Source organism: Pipistrellus kuhlii, unplaced genomic scaffold (assembly GCF_014108245.1).
Source record: "Pipistrellus kuhlii isolate mPipKuh1 unplaced genomic scaffold, mPipKuh1.p scaffold_m20_p_2, whole genome shotgun sequence".
NCBI lineage: Eukaryota > Metazoa > Chordata > Mammalia > Chiroptera > Vespertilionidae > Pipistrellus > Pipistrellus kuhlii.
The window spans coordinates 149,155,498-149,167,641 of record NW_023425515.1 but is presented as its reverse complement, the minus strand read 5'-3'; the positions used below and the strand labels follow the sequence as shown (position 1 = coordinate 149,167,641).

Genomic DNA, 12,144 nt, shown 5'->3' with positions numbered 1-12,144 from the left:
GTTATTTTTTATTACTATAAGAATTTATTTTATTAATATAAAGCAACAAGTAAGAATACCCTCTGATTAACTCCCTAGATAGAAGGGAGAAGAGTTTAGTAGAAAATAGTAGCTAGAGGAGCTGCAGTCACAGTAGCCGAGGAAGTAAACAGGCTGATGTTGGGCTCTTTAACCTGCAAAGTTGATCTCACTGAAATGTTTGGGGATGCACTCGAAAGTGTACAATATGATTATGATGTATCCTAGGAAGGGTGGACTTGTGTGTTGGAAGCTTGTACCATGGCCCAGCTCCAGTCAGGTATTAGGTAAAGTTGGATGGAGAAACCCAGTCTTCTTAAGGCCAGATGGAGACATTCCTTTCATTTCTTCATTTTGAAATTTTGTCTTTTGTAGGGATTTTCCTGAAACTGGGAGGTTTTATTTTGCCATAAACAAACTCCAATTTACTGGAAATAATGCTATTGTACATCCTGGAAAATAATATTCTGAAAAGTTGACCAATTGTTGCTGGTGGTGAGAGATGATATGGTGGAATATTCTAGATGTATAACAAATTATTGAAGAGATTAACAAATTACATGGGAGCAGACATTTAGTTTTGTTTGAGCTAATGGGATAATAAACTTGACTTTGATATTTACCTTAAAAACCTTTTTATACATTTGTAAACTCTAGATTAGTTTCTCAAAATCAAGGGAGCTTGGCTCACCACTAAGTCTTTATTATGTGGCTATTGCCTTTGATAAGATACTACTCATGGGCTAATTAATGGATTGTGTGCCCAGCAGAGTACTACTACCATTTCACACATTATCATCATCCCCCAAAATTTTTTGGTAGGATTTAAAATTTTGAAATCTCTCTTTAATCATAGCCTCCTCTTCCCTCTAACATCATTGCTTCTTCTGAACTTGCACTTCATATTTGGCTTTTAACCTTGTCCATATGTTTTAATCTACACTAATAAAAGAGGACTATGCAAATTGACCATACCTCTGCCACACCCACCAGCCAATCAGAAGTGAGTATGCAAATTAACAAAACAAATATGGTGGGTTAATTTGCATACATAGGCTTGGAGCAAAGACTGAAGGCTCCGGCCCAAGCAAAGACTGAAGACTGAAGAGGCTTGGCTTCTCCGCTGTGGCCAGAGCAGTGAAGCCTAGCCTTGAGGGTAGGCTTCTCCACTGTGGCTGGAGTGAAGGCCTGGGTCCCGGGTGCCAGAGGAAAACCAGTGCCAGCATCCAGGGGAAGGAAGGCCTATTGCACGAATCTTTGTGCAGTGGGCCTCTAGTTATTAAATAACGAAGCCTCTGCTTTTGGAAATGTAAGGGCAAAAGATACAGTTTTATTTCTCAAGGTGCTCATAGTCTAGTATGATAGGCAAAAAAGGACCTGGGTAATGAGAGTATTATGTGGCAAAAGTTGAGTCAGAGATTGTTTATTTTTAGTAGTGTGTCTTGGTCCAACACGTGAAACATAAGCAGAGATTTGAGACACAATGGGAAAAGCCCCAGTATATCACCTTTCTATTGCTGTGTAACAAATTATCCCAGAACTTAATGGCTTAACACAACACTTGTTATGTGGAAGTTTCTGTGGGTCAGTAGCCTGGGGCTGGCCTCGTGGGTTCTCTGACTCAGGACCAATCAAGGTTGAGCTCTAATTATGACCAGATTTGTCCTGGTCAATCAGCTTCTAGGCACCCTGCTGTGGTTGTTGGCAGGATTCAGTTCCTTGTGAGTTATTGCATTGAAGGCCTCAGTTCTCTGTTGCTATTTGCCTGGAGGCCACCTTCAGTTTCTCACCGGGTGTACCTCCCCATAGGGCAGCCCACAGTATGTCCACTGGCTTTGTTAAATTGAGCATGTGAGAGGGTGAGAGGGGGGTGCAAGCAAGATAGGAGTCATTAAATTATAATGTAATATCAGAAGTGGTAGCCATCACATTTGCCCTGTCCTATTTGTTAGAAGCAAGTCACTAATTAGCCCTTCTCAAGGGAAATAGATTATACAACTGCCTAAATATCAGGAGGTGGTGATGGATCATTGGGGATCATGTTAGAAACTGCCTGCCACACCCAATGTTAAAGTATCTGTCAACAAGTCATGAACCTTTCCCAGTAAGAGGTAAACACATATTATTTAGACCAGAAAGTGGCTTAGCATTAATTATTGAATTGACAAGGTATTTCATTCCTCATTAGGCTCATGGTGTACCATATTAAATGCAACCAAAAAGGGCTAAATAAACTGAAGCATAGAGAGGTGACAAACCATTACCATTTAGTGAAAGGTTGTCTCTAAACTTTCATGTAACCTTCAAAAACTGTTGCATGAGAGAGGAGGCAGCCTTAGTGGCAGGACTGCTTTACAGAGCTGTGCAGATCTCTCGGCCTTAGATTCATCATTTTCAAAATTAGGAATCATCATATTAAGTACCTCTCAGGATTTCTACGAGGATTAAATGAGTTCTCATCACCATCACTTACTAGTATTCAGTGTTTCCTAGGATCCAGATACTCTAAGTATTCTGAATATATTAACTTCTACAGTAACACTATAAAAACTATTTTTATGACCTTATTTTTACTTATAAGGAAACTAAGGCATGGAGGGGTTAAGTAGCTTGCCTACTATCTAAAGCAGAGCTAGAAATGGTTTTGCTCCAGAATCCGTGCATTTAATAGCTGTACAAGATATACTACATCTCATTCTGGAGTCAAAAACAATAGCACTGCGGCCAGCACTTCTTACATACTCAATGTTAGCTCGTATTTTACCTCCATTTTGCTAATAGGAAAAGAAAGGCTCATAAGTGGTTAAAAGCTTGCCTAACGAACCCAACTCTTAAATGGGACAGCCAAGGTTTTAATCTATAAATGGCCGGATACAAGGCACATGGTGTTATTTGTTGTGCTTTGTTTTATTCAAAATATTATATCAGCTCTGAAGTGGTCTTAGTCCAAAGGAAAACTACCTGAATATCCTCCGGGCATTGACAGGTTATAGCATAGTACAAATACTGATATTTATAATGATAATTCTAGATCATAAAGAAATGAATACATTTTATACAATCTGTAAGAAGGACTGGAAATATGTAATATATTTTAGGTTCCTATTAAATTCAGTAAAATAGAATCAGTTTGATATAACACTGGGTAAGCTTCAGCTACCTGAAAATTGATTTATGTTGCATACCTCATTCCTGAGCAGTGTCAGTTAAGTTGGGTATGACAATTTAAAATAAAAGGGATATTGAATGCAATAGTTTTGGACTACAGTCTTTGTTCAGTTGCCTGCATGGTACTGTAAATATAGATTATGCTGTAACCCATGAAACTAACCAGGCTAAAAGAATGTGATCTGTACAGTAAACTTTTATTTTTGAAAAACTATATATGCCCTTCAGTTGTCACATCTTTTCCATAAAGGGGTATGTGTTTACAAAGTTATTAATTAGGTATTTTATTTTTTTGCTGCTATTAATGAATAGAGACGAACTGAGAGATGAAGTATTATTTCTTAAAGGAAATAAGCATTTTTACTTGTGAAGATATATCTTATAATAGCAAAGTATGCTATTATAAATGCATGTTTTCCATCCTAAATTGGCTTTCAAGACTGGTTGTGGTATAAACACACACACACACACACACACACACACACACACAGAAAGAAACCCTTGTATTTCTGTAATCATCTCACTGTCTTCATCTTACAAAATATCTAAATTAATCACTTATTTTTTAAATATATTTTTCTGGTTTGTCTGATTTAAGTGTTTTTCAGAATTCTCCTTCATTATGTATCTCTAAAGGATAACATCGACTTTTATACTGTTGAAATGTTTAGAGGGCAATTTAATGAATTCAGTTAAGCAAGTGATCACTGGAGTCAGAACTATTTTAGTTTGGATACCTATTTTATTGTTTAGTAGCTGGGAAACTGGGACAAATTTGTTAAATTCTCTTTTATCCTTCTATATAAAATGGACAAAAAAGTGGTATCCTTTTTCATTAAGATGTCCTAATTATCAAATTATATAACCCATATAAAAACCTTAGTATTGTGTCTGGAAAATAGTTAAGAGTTCAATAAATGTTCTTAATTTTTATTGCTAATATTATTATTGATATTATATTTTTGTTAATACTATGTGTAGTTCTATCATTTTATTTATTTTTATATATGTTGTTATTGATTTCAGAGGAGAAGGGAGAGGGAGAGAGAGTGATAGAAACATCAATGATGAGAGAGTCATTGATCAGCTGGTTCCTGCACTGGGGGTCAAGCTCACATCCCTAGGCATATACCCTGACTGGGAATTGAATTGGGATCTTCTGGTTCATAGGTCGATGCTTGACCACTGAGCCATACCAGCTGGGCGGTGCTATCATTTTAAAGTACTGAGGGCTTCCAAATTTGTATCTTCAGTTAAGATATCATTTCTTGGATTCAGCCTGCTTAAATTAAACCTCACATCCAGCTTTCAACACATCTACTTAACTCCATTTCTGTTGCTGATAGCCTTGCTCATGACTTGGGCCAAATACTGGGGAGAGCAAGCCATTCACATTGCCTAATGGAATTGTGAACAGTCTGCTTAATATTCTAGGCACTTTCAGTTGTTAGAAGAGTACTATTTCATCATTTAACATCCACCCTCATATATTTTGAGACTGCTGTCTCAAACTCTATTCAAAGCTCTCCTTTCTCTTCAAAGCACAGCTAGGATGATCTATCTTCAGCAGTTAGAGCAGATTTTTCCTTCTGCTAGATGCTGCTGTGGTTCCTTTTGCAAGAAGCTCCTGCGAGATAGCTTAAATCCAGCTACTACGGAGGTGTTCACTGCTCCAGCCCTCACAGTGTGGGTGTGGTTTCACTGCTTTCCTCTCTTAGCTCCACTTCCTTCTCTCTTCCAGCTCATGGTGACCCATGAGAGCAGGTTAGTGACTCTGCTGGTTACACAAGTGTATAACTAGGGAACAAAATGCTTTTCTCCTTTTCCTGTAGAAATTCCACTACTGTATAAGTGATTTTCATGAAGCTCCCCATTTCTATCAATAGTTGATTGTGGAAAGAGAAGCATTCCTGTAGACTTGTGTTGGGAAAGAAAGAAAATAGTCTTTCTCCTTGATACCATGTATCTGAAAAGGCAATTTACTCTCTTACTTCTAGTCTTGTATATATTTTAATTGTCAGAGATGATGGGCAGTGGGTATGGTGGAGAGGATTCTTGGATTCTTGCCTCTCATTAGACCTTGAAAATAAAAGTGTCTTGCCAGAACTACTGGTAAATCTGAGTTTAGAATGCAAAACTTTGCATGTATTGTGTATAATTTTGAGCCTCTGCAGTAATTTCTAGAAAACAGGACAAAAATCTCATATGAAACTGTTACACTTCACTAAAAATTGCCAATACCACCGAAATGGGGCCATTAGTCTTTGTTCTCATTTTATATCCCAGTGTTGAATATCCTATCTAATAAAAAAGAAACATGCAAATTGACCAAACCTCTGCTACCCCCATAAGCCATGCCCACTAGCCAATAAGGAGTGAGTATGCAAATTAACCCAACAAATATATTGTCGGCCACATAGCTAGAGAGAGCAGGAGGCTTGGGTTGTCCCCAGTGATGGAGGAACACAGTTTTCTGCCAGCACTGACTTGACCTGGCCTCCGCTCAAGGCTACAAAGTTTCAATTATAGAAGATAAATAACTCCCAGATACCAGGACCTCCACTTGGATCACCTGGGACATGGCTGGCCTGCAAATCACCACAAGCCCCTCTCCCAGGCTGCCCTATGCCACAAGGGAACCACTACCCTGATCTGGGACACCTTCCAGGGCAAACCAGCTGGCCCCCACCGTGCATCAGGCTTCTATCCTATCTAATAAAAGAGCAATATGCAAATTGACCATTACTCCAACACACAAGATGGCTGCCCCCATGTGGACACAAGATGGCCAGCAGGGAAAGGCAATTGGGAGGGACCAGGCCTGCAAGGGGGGGAAGTTGGGGGTGATCAAGCCTTCAGAGGAGGGCAGTTGGGGATGACCAGGTCAGCAGAGGAGGGAAATTGGGGGCAACTGAGCCTGCAGGGAAGGGCAGTTGTGGGGGGACCAGTCTGGCAAAGGAGGGCCATTAGTGGCAATCAGGCTGGCAGAGGAGCAGTTAGGCATCAAAAAGGCTGCCAGGGGAGTGGTTAGGGGGTGATCAGGCTGGCAGGCAGAAGCGGTTAGGGGCAATCAGGAAGGCAGACTGGTGAGCAGTTGGGAGTCAGCAGTCCTGGATTGTGAGAGGGATGTCTGACTGCCTGTTTAGGCCTGATCCCAGTAGGGCAGTCAGACATTCCTTGAGGGGTCCCAGATTGAAGAGGGTGCAGGCTGGGTTGAGGGACATTCCCCCCTCTTCCCCCCTCCCCCCCTCCTGTGCACAAATTTCGTGCACTGGTCCTCTAGTATTATTATAAAATTAAAATACATGGAAAAACCAACCCTAAGCTTTATAACACACAATAGACAGAGAAGACACAATCCTGGAAATAGGTACACAGAGATTGCTATCATCACCTTAATACTTTATAACACTTAATGTTCTTAAATTGGTCCCTTTGATACCATTGTATTCATTGTTTAGATTTTCATATGTTTTGGTTTCACTTTCTACAAATTAGTTAAGTAATTACTTTATGAGAACTAAAAATTTAAATCTTTATTGTGTTTGTGCAGAGAGTTCTGCTATAAGAAAATGACATGAAATGATCTCAGGTTTACTCAGGATTATGAAAAGGTACAGTCCAAGAAATATTTTTATTTTTTGTTCATTTTTAAAAAATCACAGTAAAATAGTCCCTTTTGCACTTAAGTGCTTTTGTAAGGGTTCTATACTTAGTTAAAAATGGCTGATTATTTTCCTAGATTTAAAATTTTCTTTTCTGAAAATTTGCATTCTAAGCAAAGAATTTAAGAGAAAATTTAAATCCAAATTTAGTGTGCTAGGTACATTTGATTAAAATTACTGAATGACATGTATTATTCCTTAGAAATTTTGAGAATATTACTGGGTTCCCAAGTACATTTTCCTTAGAGATAAGCCATGAGTCATCTTGAAATCTATTAGTTTGATCACTTGGTAAGAGCAAATTCCTACATTTCTTTATTAAAAACACAAATAAGCCAAAACTGGTTTGGCTCAGTGGATAGAGCATAGGCCTGCGGACTGAGAGGTCCCAGGTTCAATTCCGGGGTCAAGGGCATGTACCTTGGCTGTGGGCACATCTCCAGTAGGGGGTGTGCAAGAAGAGGTGGCTGATCGATGATTCTCTCTCATCGATGTTTCTAACTTTCTATCCCTCTCTCTTCCTCGCTGTAAAAAATCAATAAAATATATATATATATATATATAAATAAGAATCATAAGGTTCTGTTCCAGTGCATTTAAATAATATTTAAAAAGAGAAAAACATAAAATCTTTTGAAGAAGTCTGTTAAAAAAAAATGGCTAGGAATTTATAGAAATTGCTAAAAAAAAAAAATAACTTGTATTCTCAACCAGTTTGCTTGTCTATTTCAGGTACCTATAAGAAGTGGGCTTAGTAAGGCAAGTTACCAGGGAAACCTTTTTCTCCCTGGAAAAGAATAATTGTGTGCTGTGTGTCCATGCATAGCAAGGCTGTAATCTGGCTATGCTTTCATTTCATCTAGGCTAGCCACAGAGGAGCAAACATCATAGAAACTGGATGCTAGAAATACAGAAGGGCAAAAGCAATTTTATAACCTTAAGTTTATTATTCATACTAACAATATTGCTAACAGTAGCACTGATATGATTGAGAAAAATAATTATAATCATTTATAAAATATTCTATAGTGTAAAAACTGCACTCACTTAAAACTATGTCTTTTGGGAGACATTTATTGTCATGTCTCTCATATTGGAAATAAGGAAACTAAAGTGAAGTACATGGCCTGTGGCCATTAGGGTTTAAGTAGGAACTTGTAAGTTGTTCCCAGCTTCCTTGATTCTAGAGCATTTACATTTTATACATCACCATTTTTTCTAAAATAATCATAATTCTTGGTCTTTCTTATGAGATGATGCAGAGGTAGATTTAGCATGAATTAAGGAAAACATAGTTTCAGGATCTCTAACTTTGCATGGGCTCGCTCCAAATTCTTGGGAGAGGCCCTAACAATGTTCATATATATTTGTAAATTTTGGAAATATTTTTAAAAGCAATTTTTTTTTCAATCTATAATCAGTATTTCTACTGCATCTTTCTTTACCTCTTACTTTCTTACTTTCCCTTGTATTAAGTTGTCATTCATGTAGTTGTGGTCAGTTTTGGGATCTGGCTTAGAGGAAATGATTTGGCAATATATTTGATGCAATGAAATTTATTTATGTGGTTGGATGCACTCCTCTACACAATTAAATTACTGCTAGTCATGTTATTGCAAAAATCTTTTCTAAGAATGTTACTGTAATTTGCTCTGTTGACATTATCTGGGTCAAGACATAAAAGTGCATCATAGGTAGTTTATGCTATGAATTCATTCTATAGCCTCAGTACAAAAAATATGTAGAAAGAGAACAAAGTTGGAAATGTTCAGAAGCAGAAGCTAATTTTAGTAAAATGAAAGTAGAAAAATGGATTCTACAAAGACTTAATCAAAAATACTCTTTTCCAGACTGAAGTTTTCACAAATATGACAACAGCCCTAAATTTTTGCAAGGTTCTACCAGTAACTAATTGTAAAATTGAAAGTAAATTTAGTAATGGAAGCTAATTAATAGAAATATTCCATCTTTAGACTTTATATTTTAGGTATTTTATAAAATTTGTAATTTGTGGTGATTTATTTTCTTATTCTAAATAAATATTTTCCTAGGTGATTCTGGTAAAAGAAGACCCTTTTTCTCCCAAATTGTATGAGAGTAAGATATCATAAAGCCAGATTCACCACTGAGATATGAATGCCCAATGAATATTTGTTGGATGAATAATATCTTCAGGAATTGATTTTGATACTCTGAAATTCTGACCTTAAGAACTTGTTGGTATTTTTTTCTTCAAGACTGGGACATATACCCTGTACTTTATGAAGCTTGTGCTTAGCACGGATTTATTTGCTATCTACTTCAGTACTTGCCAAAAATTAACTATCTGCATTCAGAGATTTTAACTTCTCCTTCTCCTTCAGTGACTTAGCCTCCTGACTTCACAGGATATCAAGTTGACTTTTTTTTTTTTTTTAAATCTAGGCCCATTAGGGTAATGGAAATTGATTATTTGGGGCTGGGAAGGATTCCAAGGAAGTGGTCCATCCCAGAAGAGACAATGTTAGAGCCTTTGAGTGTGGATGTTACTGATGGTGGAAGGTTGTATGATGAGAGCATCTTGTTCTCATCATACCTATAATTCTTGGAAGTTTTTCTGTAATACTGAGTTGATTGTGGCACTAGAAGTCATTGGTTGAGACACATTAATAGTTCTGTAGTCCTAAGTTATCACAGAGTGGATAGAAACACCACCATACAAAGGGGTGCTTGGATGATTGGATAATTGATATCACAGGGATAATTCATATCACATCTAGAATTGAAGACTCTCTAATTTGTTGAACTATATAATCGCCCCATTCCATGACTCCAACCCAGTGTATATATGATCCTAGGATAGTAATTCTTAAAGTGTGGTCCCCTTTTCACATATCAGAATCACCTGTAAACATTTTATAAATACAAATTATCAGGTCTACAAATCAGAAACTCTAGGGAGTAGTGTTGCAGAACAAATTTATATGTACTATATATGGATTGATCATATTTCACATAAGTTGGGAATAGGATGGTCATTTGGGCCTCATGAGGGATAGGAAACAGAACAGAAAAGCTATCAGGAGGGGAGATCCAAGATGGTGGCAGAGTATGTGGAAGATACATTCACATCCTCCCTGGATCAAATTGAAATTACAATTAAATTATAGAATAATCACCCAGAATAACAAACAGAAGACTAGCTGAAGAGAAAGAAGTCTTATAACCAAGAATTCACAGAAAAAGCCACATTGAGACAAATAGGAAGGGCAGAGATGCAAAAAAGAGCTGGCTCCACTCCCACAGGCTGGCAGCTGAGGTTCTAGAGGGCTATCTCAACTGTGGGGGTTTCCTCTGAGAAGCAGCGGGTCTCAAAGTAGCTGAGCTCCCTAGTCCAGATCACCAGAGCCAGGAAGAGGTGCCCGCATAACTTTTGGCTGTGAAAAGTAGCAGGGTTTCTGTCCACCAGGGAGAGACATAGTCCAGTAGAGACACAGGCACCCTCAAGGGCCAACACAGCATTTTGCTCACAGACACTCATCCTGGACTCCAGCAGAGGGAGGGTAGAGTGTACTAGAGTTTCCTGAGAAATCTGTAGTTTGTGACTCTGGGGAAAGACCTAAAGGGTCAGCTGCCAGGATCCCTGCGCTAAGTCACTCTGTCATACTACAGATGCCATCTTTCTTGGGTGGAGCACTCTCCTCCATGTGGCATCAGCCTGGGAGAAAGCAAGAGCCCCACCCTCTGGGCTCCCTGTTGACCCCCTACAGAACTTATGCGCTGTTGGAATTACAGCCAAAGAGGCCCACACCAAGACACACTGTAACTAAAATGACAAAGGTTAAAGTCAGAGATAATCTTAAAAGCCATAAAAGAAAAAGTTACCTACAATGGAGCTCCCATGGGACTGTCAGCTGATGTCTCAACAAACGTTTCAGACCAGAAGGGATTGACATGAAATATTCAAAGTGATGAAAAGCAAGGTCCTGTAATCAAGACTACTTTACCCATCAAAGATATCACTTAACATAGAGGAAGAAATAGAGCTTCCCCAACAAGAAAAAGCTAAAGGAGTTCATTACCACCAACTAGTATTACAAAAAATGTTAAAGGACCTGCTTGAACAAGAAGGAGAAGCAGAAGAAGAAAAAACAGAGAACATAGGTAAAAAGAATAAAATGGCAATAAATGTGTATCTATCAATAATCACTTTGAATGTAAATGGCCTGGTCTGTCCTGGCCTTGCTCTGAATCTTCTGAATTTTTCCTTGTTAAAATATGTTTCTTTCTGCTTCCCTATAATAGTCAAGTGACCTTGTCTCAGCTTCACAAATGCTAATGACTGTGGAACCTAATTTTAGGAGAAAAATTGGTTTGTTTAACTTTGGGTGGCCAGGCTGACAGGATCATTTGGGACAAGCAGGGCTATAGGAGGCTCAGACTTTTGTGTTGCTATTTTCCAAAAAAGGGGCTCATATATCTGTCTACACAATGAATATCAGGACTCATACACCAAAGGTCGGTAATATAGTGGGTTAACTTTCTAATTTTTATTAAATTTCTTGCCCACAGTTTGATTCTTTCATATTTGAATAAATTATAAGCTTATTTCTATATGCCTGGATATGTGAAAATAAATTGGGTTTGGCAAGAAAGTTAAATTTCTGTTGGATTTAGAGGTCATTGGAAGTTTGACTTTCATGCTGGGGTTTTAATTGACTGCTTAAGATATAAATTGTATTTCCTCCAAAGCTCTAAAATAGCTCAATAAATAACTAATAATATTGCTGTTCAGGCATTTTGATCAAGCATCTTTAACTTTCAGTACCATAATATTTAAATACTGTATGATACAATCAGCCTCTTTGGTTGCAAAACTGGAAGCTCTACAATAATTTAAGCAACAATTCAAATGAATTTAATTTTGACTCTAGGTAACTAAGAATTATTTTTTCTAATATCTAAAAATAATCACAGATTTTTATACCTTCAATCTTCTTTTGTTTTTTATTGTTAATAAACATAGTTATTTCCAAGTCCAGGTTTTTATTTATTATTTCTGTACAGCTAATTATGCTGAATTCCCAGTGCCATAAAATAAAAAGAGATCTTCAATCATAAAGACTTTAGGATATAGTCTAGAAATTGGCAAACATTTTCATTTAAGGGCCAACAGTAAATATTTTAGGCATAGAGGCCTCATAATCTGTCACATCTCCTCTTCCTCATCCTTCTCACTTCTCTCTCTCTCTCTCTCTCTCTCTCTCTCTCTCTCTCTCTCTCTCTCTCTCTCTCTTTCTCTTCCTTCTCCTGC

At 37.7% G+C, this 12,144-nt stretch overlaps 1 long non-coding RNA gene across 1 annotated transcript; it reads right to left on the bottom strand.

Moving 5' to 3' along the window:
- Nucleotides 1-4,687: 4,687 nt before the first annotated feature.
- Nucleotides 4,688-10,936, bottom strand: LOC123652795. The gene is made up of 3 exons (XR_006742287.1): nucleotides 10,624-10,936; nucleotides 5,654-5,659; nucleotides 4,688-4,699 (listed from the first exon to the last, which is right to left on the bottom strand). It is a non-coding gene; the product is annotated as an uncharacterized LOC123652795 (long non-coding RNA).
- Between the last annotated feature and the right edge of the window lie 1,208 nt (nucleotides 10,937-12,144).